Source organism: Hibiscus syriacus, unplaced genomic scaffold, assembly GCF_006381635.1.
Source record: "Hibiscus syriacus cultivar Baekdansim isolate YM2019G1 unplaced genomic scaffold, ASM638163v2 tig00116961_pilon, whole genome shotgun sequence".
Taxonomy (NCBI): Eukaryota; Viridiplantae; Streptophyta; class Magnoliopsida; order Malvales; family Malvaceae; genus Hibiscus; species Hibiscus syriacus.
This window is the reverse complement of record NW_024063487.1, coordinates 1-26,158: the sequence shown is the minus strand read 5'-3', so window position 1 is coordinate 26,158 and position 26,158 is coordinate 1. Positions and strand designations below refer to the sequence as shown.

Sequence of the window (26,158 nt, the reverse complement as noted above, 5' to 3'; positions counted from 1 at the left end):
GCGTAGTTTACCCCAAATTAACTAATAGATGCAAATGAAAGTGTAAACTTTCTCTCGCCTCAACTTCTAAGAACAGTTCTATCAGATACTCATTTTCAAATGGGGACGGATTAATGTTTGATTCTATATTAGGGACTAATTTTTAAAATTTTAAAAAGATATAAATCTTATAAAATTTTAGGGAATAAAAACAAATTTTTAATAAAAAAACATAAAAAATTAATTTTTTTACTTATTTTCATAAATGATTGTAAATTAGAAGTTTATATTTAAATTTTAATAATTAAATAAATATAAATAATTTTAAATTGTATTTTTAAATTTTTAATTTTAAATTTTAAATAATTAAATACATATAAGCTTAAACTATTTACGATATAATACATATAATTTTTAAAAATAAATTAATATTGACTTTATAAAATATATAAATAATTATTTTTTATTTTAAATTAAAATAATAAATTATTTAATTTTAATTTAAAAATTTTATAAGTTAAATAATAATTTGTTTTGCATTAAAACAATTCTTAATATGATCTATTGATTAAATGAGTGAAATGTGTATGAAAAGACATTTTCCATGTAATATAAGAGGGCATCTGCTTACCTGATTCTAATGAAGAGATCCCTACAACGTTGTAACTTAGATGTAGGGAATGACGTAAGATTTAATACTTGGAGGAGGAAACTTTAGGGGCGAATTTATAAAATTTTAAGTAGAGGGAATTTATAAAATTTTAGAAGGACGAAAATATATTTTTAATAAAAAATATCTAAAATATATAAAACTTTTAATGGAACGACCGCCCTACCCTTCCCTTCTAGGTCCATCCCTGCTTAGAGGTGATCATGTTCATCATCATCTAATTCTAACAACAAGTTCTCATACATAATCCATTTACCTTTTTTCTTTCTTGATGTACATCCAATCCTCGTCATGACACGCAATTGAATAAAATTGTGATATAATCAGATCCGTCCATAAGCAGGTGTAAAATGTGATTCGTCATATGGTCTCAAAATTTGGAGGCCTCGCATTTTAAAAAGTATCTTGATTTTTCTTCTAAGAGGTTCGAATGATGATATTTTTAAATAAAATATCATGATTATAAAGTTGTTTTGTAATGTTTTCTTATTTTCATATTTTTGGATTTTTTATATATTAAAAAATAATTATAATATGATAAATTTTTATATTTTACAAATTCGTCTAATTATAAAATATTTTAAAGACCTCATTTGAAATGTAGCAAAGAACCCGGATATAATCCTCTTACTATACGGAAAAGAGAAAAAAGAAAGAAAGAAAAAAATACTTGTAAATAGTCTGTTCATAATTTGCAGTACGTTACCTAGTTAAGCACGTCGACACTTCTATTCTGACCGGTGGAAAGGTCCTGCTCTTTGCAATTCAAAACCATGCATTGCCTCTTATACCTTGAACTATCCTTTACAGCAATGTCCTCGTACATCTGCAAACATTACGTTGAAGTTGATGAATTTAATGGCAACGTTATAACTAGTGTCTAAAATGGAACACACAACATAAACTATTCCATTTGGAACTTGGGAAAACAAAATGATTCATGACAGATTGAGAGATGTAAAGGTATAGCATTAGTAGAGAGATGTGGCAAAAGCAGAACCTTCTTTTGTTTACGGGGAAGTTTGCACAACATTTGGCTTAGTCTTTTGCTTGCTTCACCAAAGGAAGAAGATGAAGATTTAACCGAACCACATCTGACCATTACAAAGAAAACATATTAATTGCATGGCTTGACAGGATGACATCGTCTTTGAAGCAATCTGTCGAACAGATTGTCTCCCCTTTCCCTCTTTTTCCTCTTCGAAACAGATTGTCTTCCCTTCCCCTCTTTTTCCTCTTCCGTTTCATCTTCTTACAAGACCTTGAATCCCTGCATTCCTCCGTAGAAATCCGAGGAAAACAGTAATTCACCTGAGATATAGCCCCACTCTTGAGCCTCGTCAATATAATCTTTCTCTTAGGTGGCGTTTGGTTGGATGGAATCCATTGGAATTGGAGGAATTGAAATCCAATTCCACTACTTTTTCATGTTTGATTCAAGTTTTCCAAGGGAATTGGAATATCTCATTGCTTTAACTTTCCATCAAATGAGGGAAAGTGAATTCCATCTAAGAATGGAGGGAAATGAGGGAAAGTGAATTCCATCTAAGAATAGATGGAATTCAATTCCCTTGTTGGAGGGAATTGAAATTTGATCATACTACCCTCATCAATCTTTTGGTAACTTATTCATATATTGAATAAAAATATTTTTTTTATTATTTTGGTCGGGTCGGGTCAGTTTTTTTAAGTGTGATATTCGGGTCAGGTCGAGTTCGGGTTTAGGGTGAAAAATACCCGACCCCAAAATATATATAATTTTACCTTATATATTTAGGAATAATTACAATAATACCCCTCTATATATATATATATATTTTTTTTTCAATTAAGTCACTGTTTTTATTAAATAAAAATATTTTTTTTATTATTTCGGGTCGGGTCGGGTGAAACTTTATTTTGTTCGGGTCGGGTCGGGTTTTTTTAAGTGTGATATTCGGGTCGGGGTCGGGTTCGTGTTTAGGGTGAAAAAAACCGGACCGACCCGAAACAAATATATAATTTTACCTTATATATTTAGGAATAGTTACAATAATACCCCTCTATATATAATTTTTTTCAATTAAGTCAATGTTTTTATTGAATAAAAATAATTTTTTTATTATTTTGTGTCGTGTCGGGTCGGGATTCTAATTCATATATTGAATAAAAATAGTTTTTTGTAAATTTTTGGTAACTAATTAACATACTCCGATTGGAATGTATCGAAATATTGCTATCTTTTCGTAACTTATTAACATATTTTGATTACGATGATTTTAACTTATGATGTTTATTAGTATGATTTTTATAATTTATTGAAATGAATAATCAATCGATAAAATGAAAATTTAATATTTTTAAATTTTTTATAATATATTACTACATGTAAGTTGTAAAACAAACTAAAATAAAGCAAAAAAATAAAAAAGACAATTCTGTCATTTTACATTACTGAAATCAAATTCATCTGACGTGCCTGCGAACCAAACAGAATATGGAATTCGATTTCAATTCAATTTCCTGCCAACCAAATAGAATATGGAATTAGATTTCAATTCCTGACAGATTTCAATTCCTTCACAGATTTCAATTCCCTCATAAATATTCCAGCAAACCAAACACCACCTTAGTAGTCTCAGGGTTTTCAAGACTTTGAATTTCTTCAACCCCATGGTGAGTAGTTTGGGGTGAGGAACTTGAATTATGAGAGAACATGTGATTCTCGAGGGGAAAGTGAAAGTGGGTGCCATTATTGAGAAAACATTTTCTATGATGGATATCGAATTTGAAAGAGAAGTGCAGATTCCCAGTGTAACCATCAACCTGAATGGTGTCTCCGTTAAGAAATCCAGATAATTGTAAAGGCACGGAGGAAGAAAACGGAATTTTAGGCTGTGTTGCTTCCGAATACATTAAGTGTGTTTTGATTAATAAATTAGTACCTAATCATGTTGTTTCGATAAAAGAATCTGTAGTCGTTGGCTTTTACACGCCTAAGAATAAATAGTCATTTTATTCATGTTCTTTTTCGAAAGTATTTATTCTAACGATTCAATTTTTTGTCAAAACATGTAATGTTAGATGAAACCCGTTAGTCACATCTAATCAATTACTGACCTGGTATGTATCACATCATCTAAAATAATGATTTCGTATGTGTCACGTCATCCAAAACGATGATGTGACATATATTATATCAATAATTGATCACATGTGAAAATATCACATCAATAATATATATTAATTATTAGTCAACTAACGATTTTCATCAAATATAATATATTTTGACCAAAAATTGAAACTTTAGGGTAAAATACTAAAAAAAAAGCATATGGATAAAGTGACCATTTATAAAAAGATTAAGGGTAATTTTGTTATTATACCTTTATATATATATATATATATATATATATATATATTTATTTCAAAATTTAATTTTTATATTATATCTTTATGAAATTAAGCTTTTATATTGTTCAATCTATTAAATAATTTAAATGGTAAAAAATTATTTTGTTTAGAAGTACCAAGTAATGTCTAAGAGGATATTGACGCTATGTTGGGATGATTCCCAAAATGCCAACCAGTTTCAACCACCAAATAAGCCCACGGAGACAACAAACTACTTTAACACTCAATATTAGAATCAAGTAAAATTAAATCCGATAATAGAACGAGTACTAGAATGAATCGGGTAATTTTTTTAATGAATCGAGTTATCAAATTCTAATCATATCATATTAGTTTAATTTAGTATTTTAAAATGTATTTGAATTCAAATCAAATATATTAGTTGAGTTTTATATTATAAACTAAAAGCAACACAAGAACAAGAACATAAATAAATTTATCCATTGATAAAATAGTGAAATTTACAATTAACTTAATTAAAGGAGTACTTGTTTTCAAATCAATTACTTTGATAAAGAAGTACGAAAATTATTAGGGTTTATGCCTTTTTCTCTCCGCCGACTTGGCTGTCCTTATGGCTTTGCCTTTATTTTCTGTTATTGTTCTATTGATTCAAAGGAAGACAACACAAAAGAAATCATCAAACTTTCAGAGGAAAGCATGAGAGACTTGGAAAAATCCATGGACGAATTAAATCCAAGGGACGAAGAGGATGAGGCAATCGTGATAGTTCAACAAACAGAAGAATGAGGTATATTGTTCGATAATTGTTTAGTTGGTTTTTTCCTAACGTCCAACTTGATTAATGTTCAAGCCATGAAATCTATGATGAAAAACGAATGACGCCCTATTGGAGGCATATCAATTACAGAATTAGGGGAAGGACGATATCTTTTCAGACTCTACAATGCGACTGATGCAGATAGGATTAAAAACGAGAGATCATGGTACTTCAACTCACACATACTGGTCTTCCATAGGTTACAGATTGGAGAAGACCCAATGACGGTCCCCCTACACTCGTCAATTTCTGGGTGCACATAAAATGACCTACCAGTAGGATTCATATCTGAACAAATAGCAAGTTAACTTAGAAATTTTATATGAAGATTTTTACTTTATGATTCGGAGGCAGTGGCACTCGCCTACGAAGAGGGAAAGAGTTTGCATAGATGTTCGACTCGCATTGAAAAGAAGGAAAAAGCTAGCTCTATCAAACGGAAAATTCATATATGCTTCTTTACAGTATGAAAAAACTAAAACTATTTTGTTACTTATGCGACAAACTAGGCCATGGAGAGGGTTTCTGCCCCATGAGACTAATACAAAAAGATCTACAACCTACATGGGATGCCTCGCTGAAAGCATCACCTAAACAAAAAAACGTTTCAAGCAAGCCCTTGGCTAAGGGAAGATGAGTCAAATATGTCAAAACATTTAAATTCTCATACAAATACCATGAACAACCTCAAAACTAGCACAAGGAGAATGGAGGAGAACATGGGTTAATCATCTGGTTAAGCAATTGTACCCAAGAAATATCACATGGATAACTCACGATCATTCCTCAGTCATAATGATGACGAGAGCCGAAGAAGACAATCATCCAATAGAGAAGGGAGAGACGATAAAAATATAACGAAACAAGCCAACCGGACATAATGAAATTCTTAAGCTGGAACGTTTGAGGTTTGGGTAGACCTCAGATGGTGGATCGTCTCCGTCATATGTTGAGAGACATTAACCCATATGTAGTTTTTTTTCATTGAAACAAAACCACAAGGAACGTGTATGTAACCGTTCAAAGATCGTTGAGATTCACAAGTGGAATTGAAGTTGAATCACACGGAAGCAATGGAGGATTATGTCTCGCGTGGCGAGATTCAGATAATATTACACTCTGTTCATATTCTAGTTAACATATAGACACATATATCATCGATGCAAACACAAACTCAAGCTGGAGATTCATGGGATTTTACGAAACTCCCGAAGAAAACAGAAGATGAGAGTCTTAGAACCTCATAAAGTCAAAAAAATGTGTGCCACCACCTAAATGGATTTCAACAAAGGGGCACCAAATTCGACGCTCAATTTTGTTGAAAATGATAATAGGGATAATTGCAATTTAGTCCCTGCACTTTAGGATATTTTCAAAGATTAGTTCTTAAGCTTCAACTATAAATACTCTTACCCATTTAGTTTCAAAATCATCCCAAATCATTTCTTTATCCCAATACTAAAGAGTTTAGAGAGTTTTCTTGTGAGTTATGAGTGTTTTGTAAACACCTGTAATTTTTCTCTCTTTAGTAAAATATCTGCAGCATTTCGGAGACGTAGGCATAATTGGCTGAACTCCGTTATCAATTTCGGGTATTATTTTTCCGCTTTTATTTTTGCATTCTCGCTAATCTTGGAAATTACTCATTTATTTCCTAACTGGTATCAAGAGCTTTTGGTGGTTAATTTTGCCGGTTTTTGTGCGGGTTACTATTCACATGAATAGTAAACTTTGGTCGGCGATACGAGCTTGTCGATGGAGGTGTTCTAATACACGGTGGTTCGCAAGAATTGCCAGAAACGATCCAAAAGAAGCCAATTCGAGTAGGAGCGATGGTTGCAGACAAAGGGAAGGTGAAAGTTGAGAAGTTCGACGGTGCGAACTTTGGCTTTTGGAATATGCAGATTGAAGATTTCCTATACCAGAAAAATCTATATCAACCTCTCTCAGGAAAGCAACCAGAGGGCATGAAGAATGAAGACTGAGCTCTTCTCGACAGACAAGCCCTCGGAGTTATCCGACTGACGTTATCCCGCAATGTTGCTTTCAACATAGTAAAGGAAATGACCACGGCGAGTCTTATGACGGCTCTCTCCAGTACGTATGAGAAGCCATCAGCCTCAAACAAAGTTCACTTGATAAGGCAATTATTCAATTTGAGGATGGCGAAAGGGGCATTAGTGGCTCAACACCTAAATGAACTCAACACAATCACAACCCAGTTGAGTTCCGTGGAAATTGAATTCGATGATGAAGTTCGAGCTTTAATTCTCTTATCATCTCTACTAGACAGTTGGAATGTTATTGTTACAACAGTCAACAGCTCGTCGGGAAACAATAAATTGAAATTCGATGATGTTCGGGATCTGGTATTGAGTGAAGAAATTCGACGGAGAGAATCGGGTGAAGCATCAAGCTCCTCAGCCTTACACACGGAGTTTAGAGGTAGAACTTCAGAAAGAAATTCAAATCGTAGCAGATCGAAATCCAGAAAAGGAAAATCAAGAACGAGAAAGAAAGATTTTAACTGTTATAATTGTGGCAAGAATGGTCACTTTAAAAGAGATTGTCGAGCACTGAAGAAATATACATGCGCACAGGAATCTGCCATGACAGATGAGACAAGTGATGCCATGATTCTAAGCGTTAACAGTCTGGTTGAATCATGGATCTTGGATTCAGGAGCATCTTTCCACTCCACCCCATGCCAAGAAATCATAGAGAACTATTTCAGTGGTGATTTTGAGAAGGTTCATATAACTGATGATGAAACCTTGAAGATCATTGAAAAAAGAGACATCCGATTAAAGTTGTCAAACCAGACCACCTGGAAACTTAAAGGAGTGAGACATATTTCTGGCCTCAAAAGAAATTTAATTTCTGTAGAACAGCTTGATGGAGAAGGATATAGTACAACCTTTGCAGGATGTGAATGGAATATTACCAAAGGAGCACTCGTCATTGCTCGTGGTAAGAAGACTGGTGCTCTCTATGTAATCTCAAATTTAGAGAATATCATTGCAGTAGCAGATGATGATGGAAAATCAAACCTATGACACCAAAGGCTTAGCCATATGAGCGAGAAAGGGATGAAGACACTTTTGTTAAAAGGGAAGCTGTCGGATCTAAATAATATAGATGTTGGACTATGTGAGGATTACATCTTTGGCAAACAAAAGAAAGTTAATTTTGCAAGGATTGGCAAGACACCCAAGGCTGAAAAGTTATAGTTGGTTCATAATGATGTATGGGGACCATCTCCAGTTCCATCTCTTACATGCTCACTATATTATGTCACATTCATCGATGATTCTACAAGGAATATGTGGGTTTATTTTCTGAAGAAGAAATCAGAAGTCTTTAATACCTTCAAAAAATGGAAGGTCATGGTGGAAAATGAGACTGGTTTGAAAGTCAAGCTGTTGAGGTCTGATAGTGGATGAGAGTATAGAAATAGTAGATTCAAAGATTTCTGCGCAAACAATGGGATCAAGATGGAGACAACAGTTCCCATGACACCACAACAAAATGGCGTAGCAGAGCGCATGAACATAACTCTGAATGAACGTGCCAGAAGCACGAAGATACATGCCGGCTTGCCCAAATTGATATGGGCTGAAGCTATCAATACTGCATCTTACCTGATCAACAGTGGACCCTCAGTTCCCTTGGATGGCAGAATACCAGAGGAAGTTTGGAGCAAGAAATAAATAAATCTTTCACACTTAAGAGTGGTTGTAATTCTTATGTACACATAAATTCTGCTGAAAGAAGTAAACTTGATGCCAAGTCCAACAAATGTGTCTTTGTTGGTTATGGTGGTGATGAGTTCGGTTATCGATTTTGGGACTACAAAAATCGAAAGATCATCAGAAGCAGAGATGCCATTTTCAATGAGAATGTGATGTACAAAGATAGGTCAACCATAGGATCAAGTAGCTCAAATACCAAAGCTGAAACAAAGGAATTTACTGAGTTTGAGGAGATTTCTGGAAATAATGTTCAGATCAATCCTGAAGAAATTCAATAATAACCAGGCACACCAGAACTGAGACGCTCCTTCAAAATTTCTAAACCAACCCAGCGTTTTTCGTCTTCTTTGCACTACTTGTTGTTGACTGACAATGGTAAATCAGAGTGCTATGATGATACAATGCAGGTGGAAGATTCAGTCAAGTAGGAGTCTTCTATGAAAGATGAGATATACTCACTTATGTCAAATCAGATGTGGGAATTAGCTGTATTACCACCAGACAAGAAAGCGCTCCATAACAGACATGTCAACAAAGACAGTAACTACGGACAAACTGAAGTTGTGTTCAGCTTCTGTTGGCATGCTAGAGTAACAAGACCAGAAATGTCTACATTGATCGAGGTGTGAAGACATATTAAAATCAGTCTTCAAGTGGGAGATTGTAAAGTCAAAAAAGGTGTGCCATCGCCTAAATTGATTTCAACAAAGGGGCACCGAATTCAGTGCCCAATTTTGTTGAAAATAATAATAGGGATAATTATAATTTAGTCCCTGCACTTTAGGGTATTTTAAAATATTAGTCCTTAAGCTTCAACTATAAATATCCTTACCCATTTAGCTTTAAAATCATCTCAAATCATTTCTTTCTCTCAATACTAAAGAGTTTAGAGAGTTTTCTTGCGAGTTGTAAGTGTTTTGTAAACACCTGTAAATTTTCTCTTTAGTAAAATATCTGCAGCAGTCTAAAGACGTAGGCATAATTGGTTGAACTTCGTTATCAATTTTGAGTATTATTTTTCCTCTTTTATTTTGCATTCTCACTAATCTGGTTATAAGGAAATTACTCGTTTATTTCCCAATAGTCTCGCCCGACGAGATTCAGTTAATGTTACACTATGTTCATATTCTAGTTAACATATAGACACATATATCATCGATGCAAACACAAACTCAAGCTAGAGATTCATAGGATTTTACGGGGTTCCCGAAGAAAACAAAAGATGAGAGTCTTAGAACCTGATAAGGCAACTCAATAACTGCCCAGAAAAACCATGGATGATCATATGAGCCTTTAATGAAATATTATATTCCTTTGAAAAGAATAGAGGTCTATAATGAAACAAGAAACAAATGTCGGAATTTAGACAGACACTGGAAGACTCATGATTAGAAGACATCATATATCAAGGAATTTGGTTCACTTGGGAGAGGGGTCAGAGGGTAGAGAAAACCATTTAGGAAAGCTCGGATAGAGGAGTGTAGAATATGCAATGGGTGAACACATTCCTAAGGTACACACTAACACATCTGCCTCGTACATTTTCAAATCATTGTCCATTAGTTATGGATTTCGAGGGAACACAACTAGAAAAGTGGCACTGACACTTCAAGTTTAAAGCATCTTGGCTTATGGTTGAGTCTTACGAAAAAGAAGTAGAGAAAATCTGGAATTCTAAGCTAGGAGCAGTCCCAGAAAAAATTGGTCAGATGAGGGAAGAGTTAGATAGATAGTTTCGTAAGGTGCAAAAGGAAAAAGACCTTAAGAAATGGATTTAAAAAAGAAACTGGAAGATTTAATGGACAAAAAAACCCACATAAGAAAACTATTAGAAATAACAGACATTAAACTCCAATTGAATATGAAAATTGACAAAGTGAAATTGTATTGGGAGCAAAGAGCACGAGCAAATTGGATGAAGAACGAAGACAATAACACAAAATTTTTCATCATTTTGCCACTTAAAAGAAGAAGTAAAACAAGATCAGAACACTCGAAAACAAACATAGAGAAAATGTGAAGACAATGAGGCCATCCACAAGCTCGCGCAAAGTTACTTCACTAATTATTCACTTCTGAATTTGATACAGTGGATGAAACAATATTAGCTGAAGTTGCACCACGAATTGACAATCACATTAATGTAGATATAAATAGACCTTTCACCATAGAGGAAGTCATAGGTGCAGTAAAATCAATGAATCCTAGCATCGGGAGAGGATAGGTTAGGAGCAATTTTTTAACAACGTTCTGGCACATTGTGGGAAAAGAGGCAGTCGAATTTTACATTGGAATGTTAAACGGGACACAAGACATAGAACAATCAAACAAAACACACATTGTCTTGATACCTAAAGTCCACTCCCCGAGAATGTTATCACAATTTAGGCCAATCAACATATACAATGTCATTTATAAAATAATCACAAAAATGTTGGTTCACAGAATGCAAGGACATATTCACTTAAGTATAAATGAAGCCCAAAGTGCTTTTGTCTCGGGTAGGCTAATAACTGAAAACATAATAACGACGTATGAATTTTTGTATTCTTTTGCTCAAAAGAGATAAGGGAAAAAGGCTACTTTACGTTAACACTAGACATGAGAAAGGCTTATGATAGAGTTGAGTGGCCTTTTGTCTGGAGAATGATGAAAAAACTAAGCTTTAATAGTACGTGGATTGAAACGATAAATCGTTGTGTGACATTCCTCTCTTATTCGGTAATCATAAACGGCAACGCCGAAGAATCATTCAAACCAAAACTAGGGTTACAAAAAAGAGACCCATTAAGCCCATATATGTTCCTACTATGTAGCGAAGGACTCTCGTCTCTCTTGAGAAGAGCTAAGTCATCAGGCATTTTGAAACAAGTTTGCTTAAACAGGTGTGCACTGGTGGTCACACATCTCTTTTTTGCAGATGACCGATTAATCTTTGGGGAGGCCACAAAAAGAGTAGCAAGCGATATAAAGGAGGTCTAATGAACATACGGACAAAGCTCGGGACAAAGAATCAACTTTGATAAATCATGATTGTTCTTTAGCTCTAACGTGATAGATTCAAATAGAAATGACGTTTGAAGGATATTGGAAGTAGAGAATACATCTAAGCTCGAGAAGTACCTAGAATTGCCTACCTCAATAGAGAGGAATAAGAAAAAATCATTCATCTCAATGAAGGAGAAGTTGTGGTCAAGAATACACACATGGAGCATGAAAATCCCATCTCAAAGAAGGAATGAAGTTTTCATTAAATCAGTGTTGCAAGCACTACTCCTCGATGCAATGAACTATTTCCTCTTGCCAAAGGCACCATGCGACGACATGGAGAAAATAATGAACAGGTTTTGGTAGTAAAAATTAGAAAAGAAAAAAAGAATTTCATTGGGGATCATGGGACAAACTGAGCAAATTATAGGAGGAAGGGGGTTTGGGTTATAAAGATACGACAAAATCAATGTGGTACTCCTAGCAAAGCAAGGATGGAGGATCTTAGACAACCCCAAGTCACTAGTTAGTACAAGGTTAAGAGCGAAGTAGTTCCCTAATACGAATATATGGGTACCAAATTAAGTTTGAATCCATCTGATGCGATCATGCCAATGACCAAACTTCTTCAACACATCACTTCATGGACGTTCTACCTTGCTAATTCTAAGCGAGTCTTACCTTATTTTATTACTTATTTATTTATTTATGCATTACATGTCACGTGAATATATTTATCTTATTCTTAATTATGCTTGAATATTATATGTTGTCATTTATATGTATAATATATGATATTCATGCATGACTTATTAATTCACATCTTTATATAACTCATTCAATGCATATGCATTCATAGTTAACTCATTTATATTCATAACATAGGTGGTCACATGCATTCATAATTATCATAGCTAAATTCCTATATAATTATTTGTTTACATACTTTGTCTAGGTACATTGGATCTTAAGAAGACTAAAGGCAGTTGAAGAGTTGGTCGGACAATTCACCTCAATCAGATTGATCACCATTTTTGAACATGTTCCAAGCATCTTTGGGTGATGAAGTCTTCTTAACATTTAATCCTCTATCTCTTAACTTTCCAACGCACTTTGAATAATATTAATCCGATATTGGGAGCTTGCGATATGTTCATATTACTGAAGACAGTGCAGGCTGGAAATAAATACGGGATTTGCAACCATTCGTCTCCTTCAAAGGACTTATACATGGGAGGAATTAATGAAGACATGCAAGGACGAGAAAATAATATTAAAATGAATCAGAACATTTGTGATGAGGTGCAAGGATTCATTCAAAGGCTTTTAAGTTCATCCATTCATGCATATTCATGCAAGAAGCCAAATAGTCATGTTCACACAAGGGGAAAGAATTTCAACCAAGATACATTCATGAACATATATCCATAGAAGACAAATCAACAAGTTCACACAAGGTGGGATGAATTCGGCCAAAGGATGCATTGCATTAAAAGATGAACATCCATTCATCAAATTCATTCACCTAAGCCATGCTTTGTATCTACTTAAAGTATGAACATTCATTCATGAATGTTCACTCATTAAAGATTGTATGAGTATCCTAGGAATCCTTAGGCTTATAAATAGTTTAGCTTTCATTTTGTAAATCAACCAACTTTGTTTAATCAAAACTTATAAGATTTTCTCTCTTTCTAGTTCTTTAAGAACTGTATCGACTTATCAAGTGCTCTTGTGCTTGTGGCATCACCTATCTTCTATCCACCTTGATACTTGCGGTTCTTATCTTTTTATAGATAGTGGGTCCAAGTCCTTTTCTACCAACCCCTAGAGAGATTTGTAAGGCTGGGTCTTTTCTTATTATAACACTGGTTTTTCCTTGGTCTTTCTAAGATACTATCCATCATCTTCCATAAACTCAACCATAACCATACCATCATTCTACCATACAAATACTTCTCTAAATCCTTTCAAACATAGCATCATATTCATTTATTCCGCTGTCATTTTTATCTTACCAACTTATTCATTCATACTTAACCATTTCTTTTAAGTCTTCTTATTTTAGAAACACTTGCTACCTTCCTAGGTCCTACAATCAAAGTGCAAGTCTTACCTCACCAAGTGGAGTAGGGTGTGCTTGTATCATATGGTATTCAGAGCTAAGGTGGAAGCAAGCAAGTTGTGAAGTGTTGTTCAAACGAATCAATCAAAACTAAAAGGAAAAAGAAGTGCAATTCAAAAATTGTTGAAGAAATGTGCAAAAAGAAAGAAAGCAAATGAAAAGACAAAATCAAAGCAAGAAAGAAAAAAAAAGTGAAATCAAAAGGTGATCTACAACAACAATTGCAAGCAAGCCTGAAGCCATTTTCAGACTATGATTGTGGCTAGGGCAGGTTGTAAGTGTCTTGTAGTAGGAACTCCTTTTTTCTTTCACAATCTATTTTTATTCCCTACCTAACATCATTTTGCAACAAACGCCTAAACACTTCATTTGAAGGTCTTGAGTTAGTTCTTTTAGAACTTAACAAGAGAGAAACGAGTGGAAAAAGGAATAAAGAGCGTGTGAGATCAAAGGGGAATTACAAAAGCCAAAAACATATTCCCGAGTGAAACACGAGTGCTTAAGTGGAGTGACATCACAATTTTATGGAGCGATCGTGAGGTTTTGTTGTGTGAAATTTGGTAAGATCCTATTTTTTACATTTCAATTTTTTTACTAACAATGTTACTTGATCTTTCCTCTTCCCAAACAATGGAGAACATTCAACAAAGAGAGAATGCATTTCATACTCGTTACCATGTAAATGGTAAAGTATGTCTTGTAGCCATTGATAGTGGAAATTGTGCAAACCTTGCTAGCACATATTTGGTAGAAAAGTTGGGGCTTACAACGATCAAACATTCCAGCCCATACGAATTGCAATGGTTAAACGACGAAGAAGAGTTGAAGGTCACTAAACAGGTACTTATACCATTCTCAATCGGAAGATACAAAGATGAAGTATTGTTTGATGTTATTACCATAAATTCAAGTCATCTTCTTTTCGGACGACCTTGGCAATTTGACAAGAAGGCTACTCACGATGGATTTTCCAATGAGTATTCATTCCAACATCAAGGAAGAAGAATCACATTGGTACCAATGTTGCCAAATCAAGTGCATGAAGACCAAAATCAATTGAAGAAAAACATTGAAGAACATAGTAAGAAAACCAAGACATTTAGAGTTGAAAATAAGAGTGTGATTTTTCGTGAAAAGGCCATTGGAGTAATCGAAAATGAGAGTAAGAGCATTGAGAGTGAAGATGAGCGTGTTGTAAAAATGAGAGTGAGATTAAAGAGAGAATTCAAAACAAACACGAGCATGAGAGAAAAGAATATGAAGAGAAGGAAGTTTTGCTTTATACTAATCAATTTTTTTCTTCTATTCGTTCTTTGAATTTGTAGGTTATTCCAAGAGACATACAAGATAATTCAAGCATCATTTCTTTTGAAATTCCAAAAGATGTCACTTGAAATCCCAAAAAACATGTTCATTAACCTTCAAAGTACATTCACTTCATATTCAAGATCCAATGAACCTTATGAAATGGAAGTTTCAACGAACCAAATTCCATTCATGAACCTTAATGAATCTTGTACGTTCATTCATATTGTTAATGATGTTTCATGTTCTAACTTATTTCTATTTTGCAGCACATCGAATCATTTACATGGAAGTGTTCTTTCTTGTGATCATCAATTCAAGGAAAAGAAATGAGCATTATCCAACTATTCAAGATTCATAATGTTGAAAGGTACAAAGACTAAAGTTGGCGTTATTGACCTACTCGAAGGATTCAAAGAAATTAATACCTACCCTAATAGGCATAATGATCTTCATTCATCCTTTGTTACACCAATGGATCAATCAATGACAGAAGCCTTCGATTTGAGGACAAATCGCTCTAAAAAAAGGGGAATGATGTGATCATGCCAATAATCAAGCTTCTTCAACACAAGATCACTTCATGGACGTTCTACCTTGCTAATTCTAAAGGAGTCTTACCTTATTTTATTACTTATTTACTTATTTATGCATTACATGTCACGTGAATATGTTTATCTTATTCTTAATTATGCTTGAATATTATATGTTGTCATTTATATGTATAATATTTGATATTCATGCATGACTTATTAATTCACATCTTTATATAACGCATTCAATGTATATGCATTCATAGTTAGCTCATTTGCATTCAAAACATAGGTGTCAACATGCATTCATAATTATCATAGCTTAATTCCTATCTAATTATTTGTTTACATATTTTGTCTAGGTACATTGGATACTAAGAAGTCTAAAGGCATTTGAAGAGTTGGTTGGACAGTTCACGTTAGTAGATTGATCGCCATTTTTGAACATGTTCCAAGCATCTTTGGGTGATGAAGTCTTCTTAACATTTAATATCCTATCTCTTTAACTTTCCAACGCACTTTGAATAATATTAATCCGATATTGGGAGCTCGAGATATGTTCAGATTACTGAAGACAGTGCAGACTGGAAATAAATACGGGATTTGCAACCATTTGTCTCCTTCAAAGGACTTATGCATGGGAGGAATTAATGAAGACATGCAAGGATGAGAAAAGAATATTAAAATGAATCAGCACATTTGTGAGAAGGTGCAAGGATTTATTCAAAGGCTTTTAAGTTCATCCATTCATGCATATTCATGCAAGAAGCCAAATAGTCATGTTCACACAAGGGGGAAGAATTTTCGCCAAGAAACATTCATGAACATTCATCCATAGAAGACAAATCAACAAGTTCACACAAGGCGGGATGAATTTGGCCAAAGGATGCATTGCATTAAAAGAAGAACATCCATTCATCAAATTCATTCACCTAAGCCATGCTTTGTATCTACTTAAAGTATGAACATTCATCCATGAATGTTCACTCATTAAAGCTTGTATGTGTATCCCAGGAATCCTTAGGCTTATAAATAGTTTAGCTTTCATTTTGTAAATCAACCAACTTTGTTTAATCAAAACTTATGAGATTTTCTCTCTTTCTAGTTCTTTAATAACTATATCGACTTATCAAGTGCTCTTGTGCTTGTGGCGTCACCTATCTTCTATCCACCTTGATATTTGTGGTTCTTATCTTTTTATAAATAGCGGGTCCAAGTCCTTTTCTACCAACCCCTAGAGAGATTTGTAAGGCTAGGTTTTTGCCTATTATAGCACTGGTTCTTCCTTGGTCTTTCTAAGATACTATCCATCATCTTCCATTTTCTTTTATAAACTCAACCATAACCATACCATCATTCTACCATACAAATATTTCTCTAAATCCTTTCAAACATATCATCATCGTCATTTATTTCGCTGCCATTTTTATCTTACCAACTTATTCACTCATACTTAACAATTTTCTTTTAAATCTTCTTATTTCAGGAACACTTGCTACCTTCCTAGGTACTACAATCAAAGTGCAAGTCTTACCTCACTAAGTGGAGTAGGGCGTTCTTGTATCACCATCCTATATTTGGAGAAACATCTGGAGCGCTAGAGGCTTAATCGAAAATGGTTACGATGGAAAGTTGGAAATGGTGCAGATATTTTAATCTGGAGCATACTAGCTCCCAGAAACAGTACCGAAACGCTTCATGTCACCAAGAGTGTAGGGCATCGAAAAGGTAAAGGATATAACTAACCCAATCACAAAAGAATGGAAAACAGAACTAGTCGATTCATTATTCACAACAAAAGAAGCCATGCAAATCAAAGTAATACCAATCGCAAAGTTCGATCAACAAGATGTTAAGGTTTGAGGGGGAAGCATATAGGAATATACACAATTAGAAGTGGATATCGAGTACTTCGATCAACAAGATGTTAAGGTTTGAGGGGGAAGCATATAGGAATATACACAGTTAGAAGTGGATATCGAGTACTGATCAAAGGAGAAGAAACTACAAAATCAAATACCATGCCTTACAAGAATCTATGGTTTAATGAATGCCAAAGGAAAATCAAAATCCAAATCTGAAAATTATGCAATGCTTATGTTCCAACAAAACAAATGCTCCATTACAGACTGTACACTGGTAACAGAGGTATGGCTGAAGCTATCTTACCAGTGGTCAACTCAAAGCTCAAAATGGTCATTCAAAGAATGGCTTAGCTGGATCCTTGATAATATCTTCAAAAGGAAACACAATGAGATATTAGTTACCATATGGGCACTCTGGTACGGACGGATCAAACGAATCAACGAAGGAAAGATACCCAGAAGAGATTAAATCGTTACCTTTATCCGCAACAATTATCAACAGTTCGACACGACTACATGCAGAACCGAAAGAACAACACAAAGAGTCGTCACAAGATGGAACCCACCCGCAACATACATAGACAAATTAAACTTTGACGCCAGCTTCAAACAAGCAACCCAAAAGACATGGTCAAGAGTGATAATCAGAAATTCAGAAGGATATGAAATGGTTGCACGCAGAAGACTAACCTTGGGGGTTCCAACAACATTCACAGCAGAAACCATCGCAGCAGGCCCTACTCTTCAACTAGCAGCTGATCTCGAATTTAGGAAAATCATATTGGAGGGAGATTCAAAATCAATAATGGCGAAGCTAGCTTCTCAAAGCCCAGTCAAATCAGAAATAAGTGCACTAATTTGGGACGCACAACAATTAGCAAAAACATTTCAAGTCTGCGAGTACAAGTACAGCCAGAGAGATGGTAATAAAGTGGCTCACCTCTTAGCCACGGAGCAAACGGAGGAAGGAGAAGAAAAATACTTGGTAGAAAACATCCGAAAAAAAAAAAGCAGTGAGACAAGCTACCGAAGTTAGACGATGGATCGATCCCCCTTATACCAGAAATGAGAGAAAAGGATTGCGGAAAGGCTCCATTATGTTCAGATTTGATCTCCAAGTCAGGTTTTAATCGAGATATTTGGAAGACGAGGATAGGAATGGCCGGTCAAGAGTTTTTGGGCCAAGTGATTTATCTTTTTAGTGAAGCAGCTTATTTTTATATTGTAAAAACGTTTAGGTGGCATTTGGTTCGTTGGAATGTTTATAAGGGAATTGAAATCTGTGAAGTAATTAGAATTTGTCAGGAATTAGAATTCAATTCCATATTATGTTTTGTTGGCCTGAAATTGAATTGGAATCTAATTTCATATTCTGTTTGGTGTTAGATGAATTTGATTTCAGTAATGTAAAATGACAGAATTACCTTTCTTGTTTTTTTTGTTTAATTTTAGTTTGTTTTATAAATTACATGTAGCAATATATTATAAAAAAATTTAAAAATTAAATTTTAATTTTATTGATTGATTATTAATTTTAATAAATTATAAAAAGCATGCTAATAAATATTATAAGTTAAAATCATCTAAATTAGGGATGGTCATGAGTCGGGTTGGGTCGGGTTTTTTGTTCATCCGACCCGACCCGAGAACAAGGGAACCTTCATCTGAGACCCGGACCGACCAAAATAAAATTTCACCCGACCCGACTCGAATATATGAATTAGAAACTCGACCCGAAATAATAAAAAAATATTTTTATTCAATATATTAATAAGTTATCAAAAGATTGATGAGGGTAGTATGATCAAATTTCAATTCCCTCCAACAAGAGAATTGAATTCCATCCAAGAGAATTGAATTCCATCATAGAATGGATGAAATTCACTTTCCCTCATTTGATGGAAAGTTGATGCCATGAGGGATTCCAATTTCCTTGAAAACTTGAATCAATCATGGCAAAGTAGTGGAATTGGATTTCAATTCCCCTAATTCTAAGAGATTCATGCCAACCAAACACCACCTTAATATATTGCATCCGGTTAGCATTTGTTTTAATTATGTTTTAGTCTTTATGAAGCAATAAAACAGGTGGTTCTAATGTTAAAAAAGGTACGAAAACTTTGGGTTAATTAAAATCCGATTATCTTTAATATTTACTTTGTATCCATAACCCAATTCAAACAAAATATCTATTATATAATTAGGATGAGCGTATAATTCAAATTCAATAAGTTTTGATTTGATATGATATGATAGGATATGTTTTTTTTAAAGTTGAGTTTTAGTTAGGTCAAATCGGATTATTTATATAAATTTTTAAAATAAAGTTGATATGAATAATTTTTTTCCGACTAGACCCGAATACTTAAAATAATATTTTTACTTTTATTTCTTAGTTTTCCAGTTTCCCAACTCGGTAGATGAATGAAGGTTGCTGGAAGCCTAGAACATTAAGCCCTAACTAAAATTTAATTTTATCACAAATTCTCTACAATTTCATGCTCAAGATTCAGTATTTCATGTTTGGACTCATCCTCAGCCATCAACAATCTTGAATCTTGACCCTTCTTCATCATATTATAGTTTTTGTTTCTCTACAATTGGTATTAATAGGTAATCAACACTGAACAACAGCAACACTCGAGACTCAACAGTAGAAAAACCTCAACTTTCTTTAAGATAAACACTTCTTCTCCCTGCTTTTACTTTCTGTTAATTTTGCATGTGTGAAAATTGAAAACTATGTTATTTATCCAACCCCTAATTAGATTCTAATTTCATTCCAAACCAATAGGTTCTTTAATTATTGTTTATTGAAATTAGTATATTTTAATTTATACTCTAAATTAATTTAAAATATTAAATTGATGAAAAATTTGCAACTAGTAAAAACCTAATATATAATCAGATTCAATAAACTACGAAATGACTCCATTAATAGTGAAAGAAATAAGTCAGTTGGTGGATTTATAATAATTCCATTAATACATATCCATTTTTTATTTTAAACACAATTGTTGTGCCTATGGTTTTAAGTAAAACCATATTCGTACATTTTCTCTTATTAATTTATTCAAACATTAGTTCTCGCTTTTTAGAAGTAAATAGAAGTAGCAAAGGTGGTAAACTAAAGAGAACCATCGTTATAGTATAAGTGACACAAGCACAAGCTTATTTAAATAATTCATCAGCAAAAGATGAAACAACATCCATATATGATACATACACTAAACAGAAGAAACGAAGTAACAACTATAACCATAAAATTTATTTTGTAAGATTCAATACCACCATTGATGTTTTGTTTGTTGGAACTGCAAGTTAAGTACATGATTCATTAAATGTGTATTCATTCCATGTGAATAAGTTATCTTTTTAAGGCTTGTAATCACAATTTAGAATTGATATATATATATTAAGATATGGTGATGAGTGATAACATTTTTTTTGAGTAATTAATTCTTAACTTATTAATTTCAGCATGATTGTTTAGCATAGTTTTCATTTGTTTATTACTATATGAATTTATATTTGGGCATTTAGCATCACAGAAACTATTGTGACTAGTGAATATTATCTTTTTTGATGGTTTTAATCTTATTTATACAGAAAAATGTCCAATTTAGAGAGAATTCTATTTCATTAACATCTTTTACATTTGTCTCTCCTCAATTACTAACCGAAGAAAGTCCATCACCAAGTTCTGAAGGAAATATAATTCCTACCTTAAGTTAACCTAATGTTGTTGAAAATAATAAGCCAAGTGAAAGCACCTGATCAAAGTTAAAATATGTGGTGTGAGATCATTAAAAAAGAAAAGACCAAAAATGAGTAGAAGATCGTATTTAATAATTGCAAAAAGAAACTCAACAAGTAAATTTAAGAATAGGATAAATCACTTGAGTGATCATTTGAAAAAAGTGCAACAAGCGAGCTTAAGATGACATTCGATAACAAATCCTAGAAGCTAATCAAAAGAGGAAAAGTGACATTAAAGACTTTCTCATTTAATCAAGTTGTTGCAAGGAAATAACTTTCGAATATGATAATCATGAATATCTTTTATTGATGGTGAATCATGAACAATTCAAAAAAATATTATTCTAATATGCAATCTATGTTTGAAATGACTTATTGCAAGACTATAAAGCGTGATAACTTGGATATGTTCGAAGAGGAGAAGATAAAAATATTGTATAAGTTAGATACTAGTAAAAGAATAATTTCCATAACAACTAATATGTAACATTGTCCAAGTTAGAGGCTAATAAAGGAAGAATACCCACATATTCACACTGAAGTCTCTCTGAACATAAAACATTATACTGGTTCTTAGCCGAAGGGTGTTTGTTTAGCATGAAAACTAAGTTGAAAATGTAGAGTGTAAATCCATCTATTTCAAGGGAAAACAAAGGAATTGATCTGATTCAAACTATTTGTTTTCAATCTGATTCAAACTATTTGTTTTCCTTGACCCTTTTGTTTGTTTTCTTTAAAGAATTTGGTGATGTTATCGATCATAATTCTGTGTGGATTCTTTACTTAATTGATTTTACCATGTTTTGTAAACACCAAGGAGACATGTTTTCTAATGGAATTAGGTTGGTTGCTGTCTTTTAGTGGTTTGAGCATAGTTACATAAATCGCTCAATAGCCCACGATCTACTTACTGTATGTTGCGATCCAAAACGCGGTACGAACGCGTTCCACCCCACGAATCTTGTTTCAGTTCGTCCGTTCCAATTCACGGTTCGTTCGCGTACCGGAACGGTGAAATTAGTGTACCAAAAACCCATAGCAAAAATAATAGAAGCATAAACCCCATGAAAGCAAACCAAAGAAAGAAGAAACTCACCACAACAAACCAAAGAAAACAAAAACCCTCATAGTAGAAGCAAAGGAAACAAAATCCCATCACAACAAAAACCAAGAAACAAATATAGGGGTAAGGATTCAGTAGGAGAAGGGGCGGTAACGAAGACGGTGGAAGGGCCGATCTTGCCAGTCGGCGGTAGAGTCGACAGATGTTTTTGATAGGTAATTTGGTAAAGGAAAAGAAAGGAAGATGGACTGGCATTTTAGAGAAGAAAATAAATGAAGATGAGGAAACGTTAAAGTGTGAGAAGAAAAAAAAGTAAAGTTAATATTTCAGAAACCCAAGTAAAGACCAACTCTTTTTACTGTTGTATTTTTATTGTTTAAGATATTGGTTTAATTATAAATTTAGTCATTCAACTTTATAAATTTAGTCCTTCAACTTTGAAGTATTGAAGTTACTGAATGAAATATATAGTATTGAAGTTATTCTAAGATATTTGAAGTCTTGAAGTTACTTATAAAATTTGATGTAGAAAAATAGCAACCTAAGAAACTGGTACATCGTACCAATTTATATGGTAGATTGTACCGGAGCGATCCGAAATGAGTCTACCCCCTCGTACCAAATTTTAGGGGATCTAGCGAATTGTGATCCCGTTCCACGTTCCTGTACCGGAGCGTACCGCGATCCATGTGACTATGGGTTTGAGTTGCCTGATCTACAGTGTAAAATGTTACAAAATGTCTTTAACCCATAATTGCTTAAGAATTAAAAGACTTCATATTATGACTATTTTGTTTGATTGATTTCTAAAAAAGGGGGAAATATTGAGTGCAAAAAGTTCAAGTTTTTGTTATGCAGGTCAACCGCAATTTCGAGTTTGTGCATCATGCTTAAGGTTCCAGAGCATCAGGTTGCTGGTCATCAAGCCATTGATGGAAATCTTGGCCCCCTCGTAGATGATTCAGGATGCTTTTACAAACCTCTCCAGGCCAATGACGGCACCAAGGAACTGGCCTTCTATCAGTCATTATTTTTCGATACACTGGTTCCGGACCACATCTGCATATTCTTTCCCATTTTTTATGGCAGCTAACTCTTGGTGGCCTCCGACGGGTCTGGTTTACGCTCCTACATAGTCTTGCAAGATTTAGCTTCGAATCACCTTAATCCATCTATCTCGGATGTTAAAATGGATTCAAGAACATGGTACCCCGAAGCATCCGATGATTACATCCAAAGGTGCTTGGAGAAAGATAGAATAATTACTTTTGTGTCCCTAGGCTTTAGAATATATGGATTGCAGATATATCAAAGCAAGGAATCATGATTTTGGAAGCCTGCAAGGAAGGATGTCCTGAGTTTTACTACTGACAATGTTAGATTAGTTCTGAGGAAGTTTGTTTCATCGAATTCTTCTGTTGGTTCAAATGTGAAACTGGATTGTTGCTCGCAGCATATATGGCGGTCCTGCAGGGGTTTTGGAGCTGAAAACTGTTGGGAAATAAACGAAAATAAGTAATTTCCCTATAACCAGATTAGTGAGAATACGAAATAAAAGCGGAAAATAATACTCGAAATTGATAATGGAGTTCAGCCAATTTGCCTACATCTCTGACTGCTGCAGATCTTTTACTAAAGAGAGAAAATTTACAAGTGTTTACAAACACTCAAAACTCACAAGAAAGCTCTCTAGTATTAGGAGAAAGAAATGACTTGGGATGATTTTGAAGCTAAATGGGTTAGGGTATTTATAGTTGAAGCTTAAGGACTAATCTTGTAAATACCCTAAAGTGCAATGACTAATTGTATATTTTAACCATTACCATTTTCAACACAATTAGGTAGCCTACCTTTGAATTCTAAGCAGCCCCATTTGAATTCAATTTTAATAGCCACCGACTGCCAATATTTCAACAATATCCCACTTGAAGACTGATTTTAATCTTTCTTCACACCTCGATCAATGCAGTATAATTTCTAATCTTGTTATTCTAGCATGCCAACTAAAGCTGAACACAACTTCAGTTTGTTCGTGGTCACCGTCTTTGTCAATATGTCTGCCGGATTTTGAGCTCTACTAATCTTTTCAAGTTTCAAAATCTCATCTTCCAGAAGAGACCGGATAAAATGATATAGCAATTGTATGTGCTTCGTCCTGAAATGAAAAGACGGATTCTTTGCTAGATGGATAGCACTTTGACTATCGCAATACAAGACATTATTTTCTTGTTTCTTGCCTAACTCTTCCAAGAAACTTTGGACCCATACCATCTCTTTGTTAGCTTCTGTAACAACGACATATTATGCTTCAGTTGTGGAGAGAGCAACTATCTTCTATAGTTGAGAAACCCAACTCACTACAGTACCTCCTAGAGTATAGTCATACCTTATAGTATTTCTTCTGATGTCAACATTTCCGGCTAAGTAGAGTATCGTATCTCCACCTTTGAAACAAAGTGCTTTGTTTTTAGTACACCACAGATATCTGAGGATCCATTTGACTGTTTCCCAGTGTACCTTGCCCGGATTATTCATGTACCTGCTAACAGCTCCCACTGCATGAGCAATATCTGGTCTAGTACAAACCATGACATACATCAGATTTCTAATTATTGAGGCATACGACACCTTCACTATGTGTGCACGTTCTTCCTCCGTCTTTGGTGACTGTTCTTTGGAGAGTCTAAAATGAACACCTAAAGGTGTACTTACTGATTTAGAATCTTGAATGTTGAACCTGGAGAGTACTTTGTTGATTACTCAGCCTGTGATAGTATCAAAGTCCCTGACTTTGTGTCTCTTTTGATCCTCATCCCAAGAATCTACTTTGCAGCACCCAGATCTTTCATTGCAAACTGCTTCGACAATTTTTGCTTCAAGTTTATAATCTCTTGCATGTTTGGCCCTGCAACAAGCATGTTATCAACGTACAACAATAAAATAATGAAGTTGTTGTCGAACTTATTGATGTAGCAACAATGATCTGCTAGGCATCTGGTGAAACCACTGCTACTCATAAGCTATCGACTTCTTGTACCACTGTCTAGGAGCTTGTTTGAGCCATACAAGCTCTTCTTCAACCTGCATACCAGGTTTTTCTTGCCTACCTCTATGAAGCCTTCTGGATGCCTCATATATATTTCTTCCTCTAAATCACCATGAAGGAAAGTTGTCTTCACATCTAACTGCTCAAGATGTAGATTCTCTGCAGCTACAATTTTAAACACCAGTCTGATTGTAGACAGTTTCACGACTTGAGAGATAATTTCATTGTAGTCAATACCTTCTTTTTGCTGAAAACCTTTGACAACCAATCTTTCTTTGTAGCGTTTTCTCCCATCATGCTCTTCTTTAATCTTGTAAATCCACTTGTTATGGAGCGCTTTCTTGCATGGTGGTAATTTAGCTAATTCCCACGTCTGATTTGATATAAGCGAGACCATCACATCTTTCATGGAAGACTCCCACTTGAGTGAATCCTCCACCTGCATTGCTTCATCATAGCACTCTGGTTCACAATTGTCAGTCAGCAACAAGTAGTGCAACTAATACAATAACGTTGGGTTGGTTTAGGAATTCTAGAGGAGCGTCTTAGTTCTGGTGTGCATGTTCTTCTTGAACTGTTTCAGATTGATCTGAACATCATTTCCATAAATCTCCTCGAACTCAGCAAATTCCTTTATTTCATTTTGGTATTAGAGCTACTTGATTCTATGGTTGACCTGTCTTTGTACATCACATTCTCATTGAAAATGACATCTCTGCTTCTGATGATCTTCTGATTTTCGGTCCCAAAACCGTAACCGAACTCATCACCACCATAACCACAACACATTTGTTGGACTTGACATCAGTTTACTTCTTTCAGCAGAATTTATGTGTACATAAGAAATACAACCAACACTCTTAAGTGTGAAAGGTTTATTTCTTTCTTGCTCCAAACTT

The 26,158-nt window shown here is 34.3% G+C and overlaps 2 long non-coding RNA genes and 1 pseudogene across 3 annotated transcripts; 1 reads left to right on the top strand and 2 right to left on the bottom strand.

Annotated features, from left to right (window-relative positions):
• Positions 1-1,364: 1,364 nt before the first annotated feature.
• On the bottom strand, positions 1,365-3,306 carry LOC120189917. Its single transcript, XR_005522582.1, has 3 exons — positions 3,257-3,306; positions 1,650-2,005; positions 1,365-1,475 (listed from the first exon to the last, which is right to left on the bottom strand). It is a non-coding gene; the product is annotated as an uncharacterized LOC120189917 (long non-coding RNA).
• A 14,198-nt stretch (positions 3,307-17,504) lies between these two features.
• On the bottom strand, positions 17,505-18,564 carry LOC120189915. 2 transcript variants are annotated; one of them, XR_005522581.1, is made up of 4 exons: positions 18,332-18,564; positions 18,082-18,244; positions 17,869-17,994; positions 17,505-17,760 (listed from the first exon to the last, which is right to left on the bottom strand). It is a non-coding gene; the product is annotated as an uncharacterized LOC120189915 (long non-coding RNA). The 2 variants fall into 2 exon arrangements; XR_005522580.1 differs by having other exon boundaries at positions 18,082-18,564.
• A 4,535-nt stretch (positions 18,565-23,099) lies between these two features.
• On the top strand, positions 23,100-23,718 carry LOC120189906 (annotated as a pseudogene).
• The last annotated feature ends 2,440 nt before the right edge of the window (positions 23,719-26,158 follow it).